The 17,633-nt window shown below is 41.2% G+C and overlaps 1 protein-coding gene across 1 annotated transcript in view; it reads right to left on the bottom strand.

Moving 5' to 3' along the window:
- P2RY8 (P2Y receptor family member 8) overlaps window positions 1–12,396 on the bottom strand; it is a 33,501-nt gene extending 21,105 nt beyond the window's left edge. The window contains exon 1 of the mRNA XM_067289723.1: window positions 12,364–12,396. The gene's annotated coding sequence lies outside the window, so the exon portion shown is untranslated. The remainder of the gene's footprint in view (window positions 1–12,363) is intronic.
- Window positions 12,397–17,633: the final 5,237 nt, after the last annotated feature.

Consider the following 17,633-nt stretch of genomic DNA (forward strand, 5'->3'; position numbering starts at 1 on the left):
GCAGCTAAATCATCTCTTGGTGAGCACTTAATTACAAACCAGTCCCACACAGGTTTGCCTACAGCATCTATTGTAAGCTTGAATAGCAGTCAATTAAATGTGCTTGCCTGTCCTAGTTTTGGTGTAGTCCCAATATCTTTCCTCTCCAGGTCAAAAATCACAGACAGGTATTCCATACTGTAATGCCACTCAAGCAGCTAGCCAGTTCTCCCAGATTATGGTACATCCACAGATATTTTAATTTATCCCTTGCCAAATATCCTGCCTGGCACAACTGGCATGCTAGGAAAGGTATTCACCAGAGGAAAGTTACCTGGATTCTCCAACTCTTCATCTTTGTAGCGTTCTCCCAGCAAGAGCAGTTTTGAAGTGGAAGAGGGTGAGTCTGGCAGGTGGGTACAGTGCCTTCACTCTGGGTCACCAGGCCTAGCGCTCCTGTTTCTTTCCCTCCTGAGAGGCATGAGTGAAGTACAGTTGTTTCCTGTTGCATGGGCATGCCTGTTTTCCTGGGTCATTTACAGCAGGCTGATGAGCCTCAGCTCACAGGGGTGCAGGTAAGCATGGTTGTGGACCTAGTTGCTCTGTCTCTCTTGCTGAGGTCCTTTACCTATCCCTCCCTGCTTCCCAGGATGGGGTGGGAGAAGGACAATATATGGATCCTATGCAATGCTTACTACAGTTAAGAGGTGCACTTATACAGGGAGATTCCTAAGAAGCTGTTTTCCCTCTTCTAAGGCCAGAGCAAAGGACTTCAGTAAAAATGAAAACCTGGCACACTGAGTTACAGTGCAGGGCAGGTTGGCCTGTAAGACCAGCCTAATATTTTTTAGCAGAACCAGGTTCACAGCACATACACAGAGCAGTTTACACACACCTCCTCGCCCCAACACGAGACCTCAGCTATCTCTTGTGACATCCTGTCATTGCCAGTATGACTAATTCATCAGTGGGTATATGGGTGCATTACTATAAAGGACAGGGTTAGAGGAAAGTAGCAGATGACCAGGTCATTTTTAGTGTTGCGTGATGATAGATAGCAAGCAATCCTGATACTTCCAATGCAATGAGTGATGCAAGCTAGTCAAAATAAAACACTATCAGAAGGATGAATGAGAAGAACATAAGGTTCTCTGTGCTAAAAACCTAACAAAACTCCACTCCTACCCAGCTGTTGTGATCTTCTCAGCCCCTTCTTGCTTTTCTAATGAGAAGCTAGCTGAAAAGTTGCATAGTTTGCATGCTCCCAGTTAGTTGGGACGATGTATAGATTAACTTATTTGTAGATTTCAGACAAAGGAGAAAAGCAAAAGTACCTAAGAGGCTGTATGTTAAAGAGTTAAGAGGAAGGGAGGAGAAATAAGGAAGTAGCGGTTGAAAAAAATCTGCTTTTAAGCATTCAAAAGGACTTGACAACATTTTAAACAGAGTGTATAAACAACACAGAAGAACCTAAAAGTAGTTTTTTTTTTTTTTTTTTTTTTTTCTGGGGAGTGGGTTTGGGTGTTAATAACTAGTAGAAACCATAATGGAAACTTTGGAAATGGAAACTCTGTAGGTAGCCAAAGAACAAGCACAGGTTTCTCAGCAACTCAGACTGAAACATGACCACTGGGACCATTTCTTATTGTGAGAAGACAGCTTGGTTTCCATAGCCTTTCAGTACTGGGTGGCATCAATTTTTCTAGCCTGTTATTTAATTTGAGATTGATTAGATGAAAAGCATATAAAAAAGAGCAAATAGTATAAACTACCTTACTTCAGGATTAGCCACTAAGGACAGCTGGGCTGTCAGTGTCAGAAAGACAAATGCAAACTGCTTTGCAAAGAATATTTGCAAACTATATAATTCTGATCTAACGATGTTATGCCGCCTTTTTGAAAATGATGCCATATATGGCTGTGTCTCCACTGGGGAAATGTTTTTGTAATTTCTCATCACTGACAGCAGTGATTCAGCAGCAGTACAATCTTTGTAGCCCTAACATACAAAAACCTAGCTTTTACACAAGAATATGTGTCTTGCAGATGACTGTTCAAAAAAGGACAGTCATTTGCAACTGTCTGTACCTATGTGACTGCCAAAAGCTGCAGCACTGTTTTGCACCAGTGTGAGTGGTGGTAGAAAAAGACTGAGGTTAGGGAGGGCTTGGGAGGAATTTATCTCACAACTGAAATAAATGGGAATAAAATTAAGGATCTGATATTGCATATATTTAGTCTCAGATCTTCAGAAGTATTTAATAGTTGAACTGCCACAGGCTTAACTTTATGCTTCTGTATAATCCCATTGTAACCCTCACGTATGAAGCAATAAGTCAGTACCTAACGGATTGTAGGCAACCAGAAGTTATTTTTATTTATCAGCATCACTGCTAGTTGTCCATCTTCATTGCCTTTGATGGATACACATCAAAAGAATTAAGCTTAGACTCAGATCTCAAAAAGGACATAAACACCCACAAGGTAGTCTCTGCAGTGCATCTCTCCTCCAGAGAAGGAAAGCATTTAGGCATTAACGGTGACACAAAAAGCACAGACTGAATGTATTTCAGAGAAGGCTTTGATGATTGTCTTCTTCCCAGGAAAAGGTAAAAGGCATAATGACACTGGGCTGCAGAGATAAAAGGAGAGGACCAGGACTCTGTGTGGACCACAATGGCAGGAAAGGATAATGTGCACTGAGATGCCAGGTTATGCAACGCTTCGCATGAGCTAGTCAATACCGTTCACAGTGACAGCATAGACTGCTTGGGACTTAAAGATTCTGTTTTTTTGGTACACCTTCCTACCTGAGGAATGAGGTTTGTGGGCAGGCATGTAGTCTCACCTGTAGGGGAAGGGTATGATGTAGGAGAAACCACAAGGGAAAACTTCCTTCTTCAGAGCTCTATGTGGGGGTCCTAGGTGATTGTCAGCCAGAGCAGAAATCAAACAGCTTGACTTCTTCACTTTATCATTAATTTAGAAGCAAGAAAATATGCAGCAAACAAAAAACTACTGAGCCTAGCTGCTGTTTTAGCCTTGTTTGAAAAGGATCTTTGGTCGGTGTTCACAGGTGTGTTTCCCCCTCTCCCTCAATAAATGTCAACCTGTTGGCTAATTCTAGTCAAATTTGATAAAGGGTATAGGCCCTGAGATTAACTAAGTTTCTGAGTATTCCATAAAAATATTTGGCCAGTTAGATAAAAGCCTGGGATTCAGACATTTACAATTTCGCCTAAAATATTTTAGTTCCTTTGGCTGATTTCTGCAACGGCATATGGCTTCCTGTGCGTCGTGGCCATAATAATGCTGGAGGAGAAGGTTATAGACATGTGTAATGACAATGATGACAATCTTCATTATATAGTAAGCCACCATATAACACAGAATTTTAGGAAGAAAATAGCCTAGCGTTTTCTACTGCTCACAGAACCACTGGAGGGTTTGTTGGGGTTGTCTTCCCTTTCGTGAGAGTGTCACTGCGAGTCACATGCTGACTGCTTGAAATGCCTCTCACCCATTCCTTTTGTAGCCTGGGATCAAAGCGATAAAAGCATAGTTCAGAATAAATGGCAGAATATTTCATGTGGTTACAAAACCAAGTCTGTAAATCCTACACCAAATCCTGCTTGACTCAATATAAGACAGACCCAATTTATGAATGGGCCAGGACCCAGTGAATACATTTAGCTGCCATTGAAGGAAACAGGAGGTGACAGAATTTAGCATTCAGCTCTCTTGGGCCCACAGCTGGACACAGAAATATCTTTGATATAGAACTGTGACTAACATTTGGCACCCTTTGAATTTCCATGCAGTTCTTTGTGAGCAAACACCCTACTTATTCTTTCAGATTTACTAGAAAAGTTTAAGCTGATGATATATGGAAGGTAATTACTTTTTTCTGTGCTGAGGCAGGTGAGACTACAGGAGTGTTTACAGCTCGTGTAATACTAAAGTGTTAGTCTGAACTGTAAAATTGTTGGCAATGGCAAGAAGGTGTGGCATTGCCTTTTTTATTCCAAACATGAGGAAGTTGAATTCCCAGGTGCCCCCAGGCTGTCCAAGAAAAGAGGACAAAGATGTTTCCGAACACCTCTTTTTTCCTCCTACACTCATGACCATATTAGCTCCAAGCACAAGTTAGAGCAGCCAGAAGGCTAGTCACAACCACAGGAACCAATATTCCTGTAGTACAGTTTGTCTCTCTGTGCTCTCTTCCTGCTAACTGGCATTGGAATAACCTTTCCACATGCTGATATTCCCCCTTATAACAAAGAAATCTCCATGCACTTCTGTAAGAGACTTTTAAGTTCTTTTTGTGGTAATGCAGCAGCAAAAGTTGGGAGGTGCTGAGAATCCAACCGACTCATTACTCGGTGCAATTATTTTCAAGCTGAGAGTAGATCAAGCATCTATGTTATTGACCTCCAGATCTGTTATGATCTCTGCCTTCCCTCACATGGGGGTACAAGTAATAACACAAGAGAGCCCACAGACTTTAGTAGGGATAGATATGTGAGTAGAGCAAACAAATCAGCCTACTATAACATGCAGAACTGCACCGTGTCCAGTTAGTTCCTCTGAGAAATAGTGTTGACAGAAAATGTTTGATTTAAAGAGCTGAAAAAAGCTTTTAAAAGTACATATTCATTAAGATCTCAAAAATTTAATGTACTCTGAACCTGAAATATCTCAGTGATGAGTTTGTGGGGCTATTTTATCCACAAAGACCAGATTTTGAGGTTATGTATTTACACAGCAGAAAATTGCTGAAATTACTAAAGCCGGAGATCTAGAAGGAAACTTCACTCTTTGCCCTCTTAGAGGTGTTAATGATATTTTTATGCCCTAAAGGAGAAGTATGTGACTGAGAAGACAGATCTTCATGTGAAAGAGAGGGGTTCCAGACATTCTGTTCAGCAAGTGCACACAAATTTAGGTCATGATTTACAGTCAGAAAGAAGTTTTCTGTACAACGTGTAAAGCACAGTTTAGTTCAGCTTAAGAGCTTGATCTTTCTCCTGTTTAACTCAACTACTTAACCAGAGTTGTTAAACCAACTTGTATCAGCTGCAATCATAGATAAGTTGCAGTTTTTTGGACTATGTATTTCTAATGAATAAAACAGCACTGACCATTGTCCTGATTATTTGAATACTGCATAACTGAGGTCATCAGCTTTGCAGCGACCTGGGATTAAGGGGAAGGGAAGGTGTCCCTTATGAAAATGTCTTTTATTTTTTTTCCTTGTCAAGATACTCATAATGCTCATACCTCAGAGAGGTTAGTGCTTTAACAGCCCAAACAAAAATACTGCTGAAGACCCTGGGAGGCAGAATTTAAGGTTCAGCAGGTTCCACTGATTCCTTTGGAGTTTAATGGTGCTGTTGCTGAAAAGCTGGAAGTCAGCAAGTTGAAGACAGCCAATCAGCCCAGTTGCCAAAAAACTTTACAAGTCAGCTGGCTGGAAAACAGACAAGTTTAAGCCATTTCCGTTAGGTCTGTGTTGGAACCAATGCCCTCCCAACAATTTTCCTATGGGAAAATACCCTATCAGAAAGCTTTAGACTTTTTTCTCCTCATCATTCAATGAGTGATACTATGCCTTTTGTATAGTGCACTGTTCAAACCCTTGTCCTGAATATCAAATAAATAATTTCTTTGAGGGTGGTTTTGTGACGTGCAATGCTGTAGCACTGGAGTGCTTCAAAAAGACAGCAAACTTGTCTTCACTACCTCCCTCTAATATGAAAATCATTTTACCCCATATTACAGACAAGAAAGTAAGGTGCGGAGAACATGAGCTGCCTAGGACCTGATTTCTCAGAGCATATGGCATTACATAAAATGTTTTTGTTTCAAAGCCACATTTGTATTGACTACGTCTGGATCTGTGAGTAGTCAATACTTCTGCAAGTCAGACCCAGGTGTCTTTGAACAGGCACTCGAAAATGAGGAACTCAGAGCTGGTGGCTTTCTGAAAGCTTAACCCCTTGAAACCAGATCTGAGAAAACAATTTCAAGTCCTACAGGATGAGCATCATATGCGTGGAATGTGTAGGGCACCAATGAAGACTCGGATATCTCAGAATGGGATCTGAAATAGTCAGCAAAATGATGATAAACAGCCTGAAGTCAGCATTCTACACATGCAGCAGGTGCAGCTCATCCAGAGGAGACTATGGATGAATCTTGGAAACATGGAAACTTGGAAGAAAAATCTTAGCGAGTCTCACAGAGTATCTTCTCTCTTGCAGGAAAACTACCAGGGACAAGAGTCTTGATACTGTTTGTGATGGCTCCTTTTACAAAGATTCCCTGTTGACTTTTCTTTCAGAGGACTGAATACAACTTGCTGTAATCTGGTAATATGATGGATAATAGAGAAACACTTCCCTTCCCTATCTAAATGATAGCTCAGTGGTTAAGGTCAGGAAATACATGCCTCAGGTTTCCTTCCTACTCTGACCATGGCATTGATATCTGAGCAGGAGATTGTTTTAACCACAAATCTGCTGGGTACCACCCATATTTCACATCAAAATGAGCAATAAAAAATATATATATGACAACTCAGGGGAAGACAAAACAATATGCAGGAGGGCAAGAGATTCTCTAGCCTAGACACATTGGCAGTCATCTGTAAGGAGGAGGACATGGTCTGGTCTCTGCTCTTTAGATTGGGCGTTTGTGGTTATCCGATGACTACTTAATATGAAACAGTGCCTTTGAAGATGAAACCAGAGATCAGGTCTGCGCCCTCTAGCTGAATGACCTAGCCACTATATTTTAGATATTTGCTCCACTTTTGTCAAATGACTATTGCTTCATCTTCCATAAAGGTGCAACTGCGACTGATAGGGTGTAAATCAGCCTTGAGTGTGGTAACTAGTATACTTTCAAGGAAGGAAGTAGATAAAGCTTTGAATACCTTCCAAAAAGAGTGTTGAACATGCATGGTCTTTCTTCTAGGAGAGTGCTCTAGAAGAGCAGTGGCATTATTTCCTCCTCCTCGACTATGCTTGAAAAGAAAGCATGTATTTTTTAAGGAAACCCAATCTTAATGATGTGCTTTAAGCGTGCTTCTTATTGGCATTAGGACAGCTCATTCAGTCCTGTCAAAATCCAATTGCTCTATAAATACCTGGCATTAAGTACTGTTATATTATGTCACAAGAAGCAGGTATTAGGGGATTACAGTCAGTGGCTGTATGAGAATTGTCCCCACTTGGGGATGAAGCTCTGAAGTTTTAATCCAGCTCCACTTCAGGCACCAAAAACTCCTTTTGGAGATGCTCTTTTCTCAGCATCACCCAAGACTTTCAGGCAGAAACACAAACTAAATCTAATTACCCAGGACATTACTCAATCATCAAAACCACAAGGCCATTTTGTCTTTTCCTGCAGTCCTGTCGACATGTGGCCTCCAGAAGCAAGTGGATCAGGGCATCTACAGGCAACAGTCTCCTTCTGAATGGGCTTTTGATTGATTTTATGCACTTAAGTATTCCTCTGCCCTGGATAAAATCTAAGGTTTCCTTCCGTAATATCTACACTTAGGTGATTGAAGGCTATACCATAGTTCACATGCACAAGGCAGCTTTTACCACACTAAGTCTATGTCAATATTAGTAAATTAAACACTGTGAGGACATGGGCTCAGGCCTCAAAATTTATTCTCTTGTGTGACTACAGTTGTGGCACAGTTCTGGATCACACCAGCTAGTACTCTCTCAAACAACTCTTGACTCCAAACAATCATTTTGTGCAAGTTAAGAGTTACCACAGAGCAAAAACCATTCCCAAAAGGCAGCTTGGATGCAGCTATCCTGTTTTGCAGTCTGAGAACAGTAATTATTACAGATGTGTCAGACAGCACAAAAGGCCAGGGAATGAATGGTCCCAACAAGTGGATGTAGTGCAAAATATGTTGTTGCCTGACACTGATGGTGTTGGGCAACACCATATTTTCTGTCTAGACCACTAGAGGGTGCAGACAAACCTACTCCGCCTTAAAGATTAGTTATTTTTAAGATTATTGAGATTTGGATGTTTCAGGTTTTACTCCAGAGTCTTTAAGGAAATGAGCTGAAAGGATCACAAGTCTTGCTATCCCTTACAAGTCACCTACTTCAGCTGCAGTGTGTAACCCAAAGTCTATCTTTGTCCCCCGACAGACTGGTGTCCAGACATCTCCCTCTGTCCTCATCTACCTCCGTTTCCTACTACTAGATTTTCTCCTATCTTTTTTTTTTTTTTTGTCCTTTCCCTCAGCATTTCTGTTCCTGTTTGTCCACAGTTTTGCTATTCCTATCCTATCTCTCATCATGCCTCTGCATTCCAGAAGGAATCACTGTAGCCCAGAAATGGGACTTACTCAGTTTACCCAGGATACTGGGATAACAGAATTTCCATTTGGTGGGATTCACAGAGCCTCAAAAACTGGTCATATCTTTGAAAACTTGTGTATGTGTGGGGGGAAGTCTTAAGAAGATGATTCCTTTCTTTGTGCTTAGTCATCTACTCAAAGCAAAGATTTGTGTTCCTGAATATTCCCTAATTGCCTCAGCAATTGCCTCATACAGCTAATCTCTGCGTGTAACATCCTGTCAAAGAAATGTAACACTTTTCATCTTAAATGCTGATCAGACTTACAGGCAGCTCCCTAAGGAATTTGTCTTTGTGGTCACTGTTTCCGCGCTGCAACAGATTATATTTCCTCCATGACTAAGAGCTGCAGAAAGGACCAAAGAAAATTCTTTTAAGAACCAGCTGTTACTAAAAAATATTTTTAAAAGGAACACTGAATTGCTGAATAGTGACCAGCACTGATAACCTTGACTTTCATTGTTGCAAAATACAGTTCACTAGTTGTAACATGTACCTGCACTGGATTACTAAGGATGCATAATATCCACATCTGAAGATGAAGATAAGATAAAAGAGCACATACTTTGGGTTGACTTGACATTTTCCTTTTTTACTTTTACAGGTGTGAATCAGGTGCAGTGTGCCTGGTAGTAAGTTACCCTAGTTGCTTCACCACGAGCATATCAAGTACATATTTTATTCTTGTAATTTCAAGGCTAAATCAGCAGCTGGGAGAGAGAGGATGTGAGGGTAAAATTATTTTGAATTCATCAGCAGCTGAGCTTGAATGCAGTAGTATAAAAATCTGACAAAATGTGCAGCTCTTGAAGAACAAGCTTATAGATGCCTTGCACTCATTAACTAGCCTGGAGAACTATTGGTCCCTCATTAGTCTGTGCATAAAAAGACAGAATCTCTCTGTCATGATATGAATAATGGCTAAAATCTAACATTTAAAAAAATTGAACCATTGCATGAAATGTATACAGAATCTCTCTCTCTCTCTTTCCTTCTCCCTCTGAGTTTTTAAGTGGACATAGCTTTTGTTAATACTGAACACCACTGAAAAATAAGACTACCAAAGGAAAATTTCAGTAAGGACTGAAGGCTTCCTATCAAATATGTATTATAAGAGACCAGATCAAACTGACATAACCAGATTCAAGAATACAAAAGATTAAACCTGTGGGATATTTTTTATTGATTAGCACCTATATTTAGACAAAAATGGATTATATTACCAATTTTAAACCCATTTCAAAAACAATAATCCTAACTAAAGAATCACTCTGAGGTTTCCTGTGTATAAACAGTAAGCCCAGAAGGATCACCAACTTGACCTTCCAATTCCAGTCAGAATATCCAAAGCTGGCAGTAAGAGAAAACAATCCCAAACAACAATCCCAAAGCCTTTTACTTGTAAAATGAGCTTATTTTATCCAGAAATTATTGAGGCACAAATCAAGGACCAAACACTCCCATTTCTATAAAGCCATTTTTGAGAGGAGAGCTCCATTTTAGAGCTCTTTTTGCGCACTGTGAAAAATGTAAGAAGGGAGTCAGCAAATATGCCTGATACAAAAAATATCCTTCTGTCCATTGGGGGGCTTTGCAGACATTAGTTAACAGTGAAGCCCCCTGGACTTCTGCTTCAAAACAACCTTTTATCTGGAAACAATGCAAATAAGAAGGAGAATTATTAGGAGGCAATACATGTGCAAGACACCACTAGATTAACATATTGAGAAAAAAATCCTGACATTCAAGAAGGAGGACAGACCCCAATACAATTTCTTGAGGCTGGGTTGTAGGAGGCTAGGTTTCTCCCCGTCTAGTCACTCAACCAGAACACAACAGTTTCTCGGGGAGACCATACTTGCCATACAAGGAATGGCTTTTCTAGATTTTGTTTCTTTTCCATGCTATTATGCCACTACACAGAAGATATGCCTTTCTCCTACAGAAAACTGAGGCATACACCCTTTTCCCACGCCAAACAAAGATACTGATTCTGAAGGACAATACTGAGAGCAAACATTTTAAATCACTTAAGCTGGCCTCCTATTTGCTGAACTTGCAGAGAGCAAAGTTGTCTGCACAGGTAGATGCATCTGAACAGAATCAAGACCTACCCCAAAAGACAGAAGGCAAATAAACATTTTCAATAAACATGACTGAAGGAATGTTATAAAATGAAGGCAGAAGCAGTGGATGAACTGCTGGTTGGCGACAGGGAAGGCCTGGGCTCAGTTCGCTTTCCCCCCACAAAGCTGTTGTGTACTTTCATGTGAGCTATGCCTATGCAATAACTGGGAAATGTGACTGCAGGATGGGTAGGCATACCTCAGTCAGCTTTTATCTAGCAAGCCATAGTATTAATAGCAATGTGTTTCAGCATAGACTGCAACTATTTAGCAACTAAGGCCGTACAGAGCTGTAAGGAACACCAAATCTATTAACATCAATACCCACACTGATAAGACTGAGATGTAAGTGCCTCTATCGGTATTATAATCTCATCTCTAGCTGTATGATGGCATACTTTTGGCATTGTCTAAATTAATTTATAGCTCTTTGTAATGGTAGACCTGTGATTCTTGATTGGATCATCTGCACTGGGGAGTTGTGAAAAACAGGGCACAACTCTGGTGTCCACTGGGATTCACCTTCTGATAAAACTGGGAGATGAATGGGACACCACCAGACTCAGGAGCTTGGAAGGGTTCCCACACCCACAATTTAAATATGATATGCATATCTGAGTTCTCCATCTGTACATGACAGTGACAAAATTTCTTTGGCTAACAGGGTGTTTTAAGGGAGAAATTAATTAGAGATGTTCAAATACTACCATAGTAGGGATGTCACAGGTAGGGTGGAAGTGATTTAGGAATGACTTCCAAAAATCAATGGGACTTATGCTTCTGAATCAAACAAATGCTATTGAAAACCCTAGCTGGGTTTCCCCACGTGCTATGTATAAAATCCAGACAGTGTTTACACCAAGCACTAAGCACAGTCAAACAGCCAATGTCCAAACTGATTATAAGCAAAGAAACAATTAAAAAAAGCAAATGCCAAAAAAACTGAATCTCCAACATGTGATTTCACCTGGGGATCCTCACAGCATGTACGATTCCACTTTCTGTTGGGTAATCTGATGAAAGCACATTATTACAATAATCTGCTCTACAGATGGCTATTTTATGTTTGTTTTTGAACTATTAAAAAAAAAAAACCTTCACAGAAATAGTCTCTCTCCCTGTCTATTAAGAGACAACAAATGCAGCATGCAAGAGTGCACAGTGTTACAAGACTTCCTTCTGGTGCCAGTCTGTCTGAGTTCAGTTTTTATGCATCAAAAACCCTGATGAAATTTTATCTTTTATGAGATGGTTCCACAGACACTTGTGTATGTATGTTTCTTTGCTGTAAACCTCAGGAGCAGTCTCAGGATGACTATAGTACATGACTCTGCAACAGATAGCCATCAGATCCAGATTTACAAACAAAACCAGTGCTTTTTTCCCCCCAATGTATAGACGCTCATTCTTCCTCCTTTTTAAAATACAGTTGAAGTCACACTACAATTTTTACTATTCTCCTTACGAAAAGCAAAGTGTACACGTGAGAACCCTTTATTTTGATAGTGGTTTGTGCAGACTGAACTTCTTAAAGCTAGCAGTAAGAGTTTCCTTTTTTACTGCAGTATCTGCTGTAGTAATTTTGACTTCTGACTAGTAGTAATATAAATTCTTCATTATTATTATTATTATTCATTATTATTATTCATTATTATTGCTCTATTATTAACCCATGCAGGTCTTACTTTATTTCTAAAGTTCAAAGACATCAGGGACAAAGACACACATGTACATCTCATATTGCAATGAACTGTGTTCTCCCTTCAGATGTAAATAATAGGAGGGAGAAAGAATCAGTCCTTCTGAGTCCACCGAAAAGCAATTTTGAAAAAACAATCAAGAAGTCAAAAGCTGTACTCCTTACCTGATCTGGGATGTACAGTGCACCTTGAAAACGTCTTAAATGACAGAGAAGAATTAGAAATAGTTGAAAGTTTGTACTCATCCAACCACAGGGCTCAGGAAATGACCGTGTATTTTGCAACGATTAACTCCTTCCTCACTTCTAATGTCTTCACTTTTCAAGTACAGTAAAAGATCCATCTCATCCTTCCACTGCAGTTTGATAACTAATGCCACACCCTACACATATTTGTGTTTCACACAGAATATGCAGGTAGCCAGAGGAGATGACTTTGATCACCTCCATGGAAGAGAGAATTTGCAGTGTCTTCTGCATAACTGTGACAAAGTACATTTTACTGTTGAATGAAGCTTATATGATGAAGTGTAGAAATGACTAAGTAATGGCTTGAGTACGTAACTCTCATTTTTAGAAGAGGCTTAGAGCAATACACACAACATGACTTCTGTGCTGTCGTGCTCAACAGAGCAAGGTAAAAGCCAGTTATTTAAAGGAGCAGCATCCATTACAGTCTGGATAGGCAGCTGTAGTACACAGTGTAGAAGATACTTTAATGCCCAGGGGGTCTTTAGGTGAAAGTCTGACATGCTGGATTATCAGGGTCCTCTGTGCATGAAAATCCTTCAGTCCCTAAGAGCCTATTTCCCTTGGCTGGACATAACAGTTCAACTGAAAGTCTTTTCTGAGCCCAAGCATTATAAGAAATCATTAGCATGAAAGCTAGTAAAGGCTAGTTCTGGACAGCAGCACAGGTGAGACAAAGATTCAGGCTGCCTTGAAGTACAGGCCACCTCCCATACTGAGCCCAAGGCAGGCACCCAGGCTCTCTGTGTAGGCATAGGGGAGAATAAGTAGTTCAAAGCAGATCTCACCTCACCAAAACGGCAGGCTGAGAAAGAAAACACTTAAACAATGCAAACTGAAACACTGAAGACAGATGTGTTTTGCATCCTTCTTTTTTATGATTTAGAAGATGAGTCCTGAACATCAATATGCCCCTTTGCATAGCTCTGAAATCTTTTTGCCTAGGCACCTGTGTGTTTTATTTTAAAATGTGGCAAGCGTCACTCCCTCCATTTGGGATGTTGGTAGAGGAAGAGAGAATAGAAATGTCACCAGTGTGCACTTTTATAAGACAGTTTCATAGCTCTAGTACCCAGCAAGACAGTTGTTCTCAGTTTTGTCTTCTCCTTCAGAAGAGCTAAATTCATATTTTTTGCTGCCCACAAGCGCAATGCCTTAAACTCCAAGCTGCAGGATTTCTCGGAGTGGGAAGGGTCGGGGGAAGGACCAGGATCTCTCCCCTCTCTTGTCTGAGATACTCACAGCTTCTTGCAGACACAGAGAGGGAGGGAAGGCAGATGGCTGGGGACAAGGTTCAGGTTTGAGTGCAGTTCCAAGGACTGACAGTGTCCTAATTAAAACATGCCAAAAATACACAGAAATCACCCAGACAGGGATCTATTCCATCCCTCTTAGTAAAGCTCAACCAGCAAAGCAAGACTTGACGGGTCAGAGAGCCTGTGCTCCAGACACTTTTTCCATGGGAGAGTCATTGTAGGAACTACATAAATGACGCTAGCAACAAGGACCAGAGCTTGGTGTTGTTCAGTCCTTGGTGGATGGCTTCAGTGGTGGGTATCAGAAGTTTCTTTTTAGGAGGTTTCTTGTTAGATTCTTCTTACTTACAGGATATGGTCACTCAGATCTTGGATTCCTCTATGCAGAGTGGTCCAGCTTCAGCAACAGGCCTGGAAAAGGTACATATCCCAACTGTATGCTTAGGGAATTTTCCTGGCAAGTGGAAGTAGTGAGTCTGAACCTATTCAGGGTGAAGTGTTTTTCAGTGTCTGGGCCAGTATTCTAGATTATTGTGCAGAAGGTGGCCCCTACCTCTTCTCCCAGCATTGCTCACAGCCACCATGCCTTGTGCTGAGATCAATGCTGTGTCCCTGTTGGACAAGGGATATTTCACAGAATTGCAGAATGGTTGAAGTTGGAAGGGATCTTTGGAGATCATCTAGTCCAAGCCCCCTGCTCAAGCAGGATCACCTACAGCAGGTTGTCCAGGGCCATGTCCAGACAGCTTTTGAATAACTCCAAGGATGGAGACTCCACATTCCCTCTCAGCAACCTGTTCTGGTGCTCAGTCACCCTTACAGTAAAAAAGTTTTTCCTTATATTCAGATGGAACTTCCTGTGTTTCAGTCTGTGCCCATTGCCTGGGCACTTTGCAATTCTTTTTATTGAACTTCATGAGGTTCCTCTCTGTCCATTTCTCCTGTCACTGGGCACCACTGAGAAGAGTCTGACCTCATCCTCTTTACACCCTCCCTTCAGATGTTTAAATGCATTGATAAGATCTCCCGGAGCTTTCTCTTCTCCAGGCTGAACAGTACCAGCTCTCTCAGCCTTTCTTAATATGAGAGATGCTCTAGACCCCTAATATCTTAGTAGCCATTCGCTGGATTCGCTCTCTTGTACTGGGGAGTCCAGATGTGGACCCAGCACTTCAGGTGTGACCTCACCAGGGCTGAGTAGAGGAGAAGGGTCACCTCCTTTGACCTGTTGGCAACGCTCTTCCTCATGCAGCCCAGGATGCCATTGGCCTTTCTTTGCCACGAGGGTGCATTGCTGGCTTATGACCAACTTGTCCACCAGGACCTCCAGGTCCTCTGCAAAGCTGCTTTCCGGAAGGTCAGCCCTGAGCCTGTGCTGGTGCATGGGGTTATTCCTCCCCAGGGGCAGGACTTTGCAATTCTTTTTATTGAGCTTCATGAGGTTCCTCTCTGCCCATTTCTCCAGCTTGTCAAGGTCCCTCTGAAGGATATTTCATGCAGCAGTTTAGATTCCTCCAGACAGACAGACATCTAAAGGTGCTTCCTCCCTTCCCTCCGGACTGATACCTCAGGCCACAGCATGCAAAGCTTCTGAGTGTGTGCAGAGACCTGTGTTTGGGTTATCTGAGACAGGGTTGGCATCATCTCTAGGCATTTACACTGTAGATGTATATACCTGAGCTAATCTTTAAAGGCTCCCTTGAATATAGGTAAAGGAGGGAAACAAACACTTATGAGGTTCTTTACCTGAGAGTCTTCACAGACAGTAAGAGTTCCTTTTGCTATATATAATTTGTTTAATTTTTAACGTAATCAAGATTTTATAAAAACAACAGATAAAATCCTCATCCTCTTGAAGTTAAGAGTTTTTCATTGACTTATGTAGACACTGGAATTTCATCCCAGGGATGTATTTTCAGTAATAATAAATCTCAATGGGTACTCAATCCATGCGACATGGAGGAGCCTGACCTGCAGCTATATGTTTAACCTCATGTTAATTCTTTCACAGTTTACCACAAAAATTATGGGGATACTCATGGTCCTCAGTGTAAACTGATGCTTAGTCACTTTTTTTTGGATGGAGACAAAAACATTCAGGATAGGATTATTTATTTTATTGCCTCATATGCAGAAGTATTGGGGAGTTTTATAGAAAACATGGTTGCAGGATAGAGATTCAAGTTCTTCTTGCCTTGACTCCTCTCACTTTCACATACAAAAACTGAATCAACTGTCAGTCTTTGTCAGCTGCCAGACTTGCTTCTCGCCATGAGCCTACAGGTAAACAGGAAGGAGTTTCAGTCTCACAACCTCAAAGCATGCAAAAATACTGAATCAGACCTCCTAGAAAATAATGGTTTGCTTCCTAGTTTGTTATTTTTTAATAACAATCTTTTTTCAGCTCAAACATAGCAGGTTAGAAATAGAGTTCTTTGTTTCCAGATTTTGATCTTTAAGGTTACACACATTTCAAGTTTTAAAACTTTCATTCACTGCTGTTCTTAAAAAATTCCCCAGCCTCCCCTAGATCTGGGGAAAGAAACTTTCAGAAAAGAATAGTCACCATTTACTTTTGGTAAAAGTATGAAACTTTGACAATCCTTGAATTTTTGACAATTTCTGACAATCCTTGAATCCTGTGAATTTTTATAGATGTGTTCTTTGGGCAAAGCTCTGACGCTCTGTAAGTCTATAGTCAGCTTCTTACTGACCTCAGGGGGTCAAGAGTTCATCTTACAAGTCCTCCTTTAGAGCAATGTGAAGCAGTTGATTAGTATTTAGGTTCCTTCTTCCGTTGGTATGAATCTGAACTTTGACTATTTTCTCTTGGGAGATAAGGCTGTGATTTTTGTTAGTGTAAATCTGCACCAACCCTGTGGGTGACCTGAATGTGCTTCTGTTTGTCTCTTGATGCCCAGAGGAAGGAGACTGTGGAAGAGAATCTGACTTACACAAAGCACTGAGAGTTTCCTTGGCTCCACATCAAGACATACCAATCTCTTGGACAAAAATAGAGAAAAAGGAAATGGTCTTGTGGAGCTGCAGTAAAGCAAAATTTGGTTACTTATTAACAGCAATGTTATTCCCAGAGGAGCAAATACAATCTTCTCTTCTTCAACTGAGGAGGGTCCTGGGGTAATGAGCAACTACAGACTAATTCTCTACCCACTTTGGGTCCCTCTGAGGGACTAAGCCTGGCAGTAGGTGTGGCTTGGCAGCGATGGCCTGGCTGTTGGAGGATATGGCACAATGTTAGCTGTGATATGAAAACAAGGTGAGAAAGGCAATCTGTCACTGCGCTCTTCCTAAAGGGTTTGTGATATCAGCTCTAGTAGCAGGGGATTAGGAGGCAAAGAGAAATTGCACAGGAGGTGTGTGTGTGGAGGGGGGGGGAATGTCTGTGAGTGCATAGATATGGGATTGCAGGGATATGGACAACTTTCATGAAAAAGTCCTGTGTTTTGTGAAGAAGGAGATGGGAGGGTAAATCTGTTCTGAAAGAAGAGGTAGCAGGGTGGCATGGAGAAGTGGGAAAAGGTGGTAGGAGGAAGGGAGGCTGAGAGAACAAGTCCTCAAGCTGTGGAAGTAGTGCAAGCAGAAAGAAGAGGAGGAAACAGAGTCTGGTGACATTTGTCACATATCATAGCAGAAGGGAAAGAAAGGAGATGAGTATTCTGGGATACTTCTGCTTCTTTATCATCTAGCACTTGGAGGTCTTGGGCAGATCTCCAAGACTCAGGCACTTGGTCCATTCTAGGGATGGAGGGAAGTCAGGAATTAATCAGGAGAAGGAGAAGGAGATCCTCTCCTTCAGCCATCCTGATGTCTCCAAGCTCCTCAACACCCACCTCCAGAACTCAGAACTGAGTTGTGATACCAGCAGTGATTAGGATAAAATATGTTACTTTGACCCTCATCTTCCAGATG

The sequence above is a fragment of the Apteryx mantelli genome, chromosome 1 (assembly GCF_036417845.1).
Source record: "Apteryx mantelli isolate bAptMan1 chromosome 1, bAptMan1.hap1, whole genome shotgun sequence".
NCBI classification, from domain to species: domain Eukaryota; kingdom Metazoa; phylum Chordata; class Aves; order Apterygiformes; family Apterygidae; genus Apteryx; species Apteryx mantelli.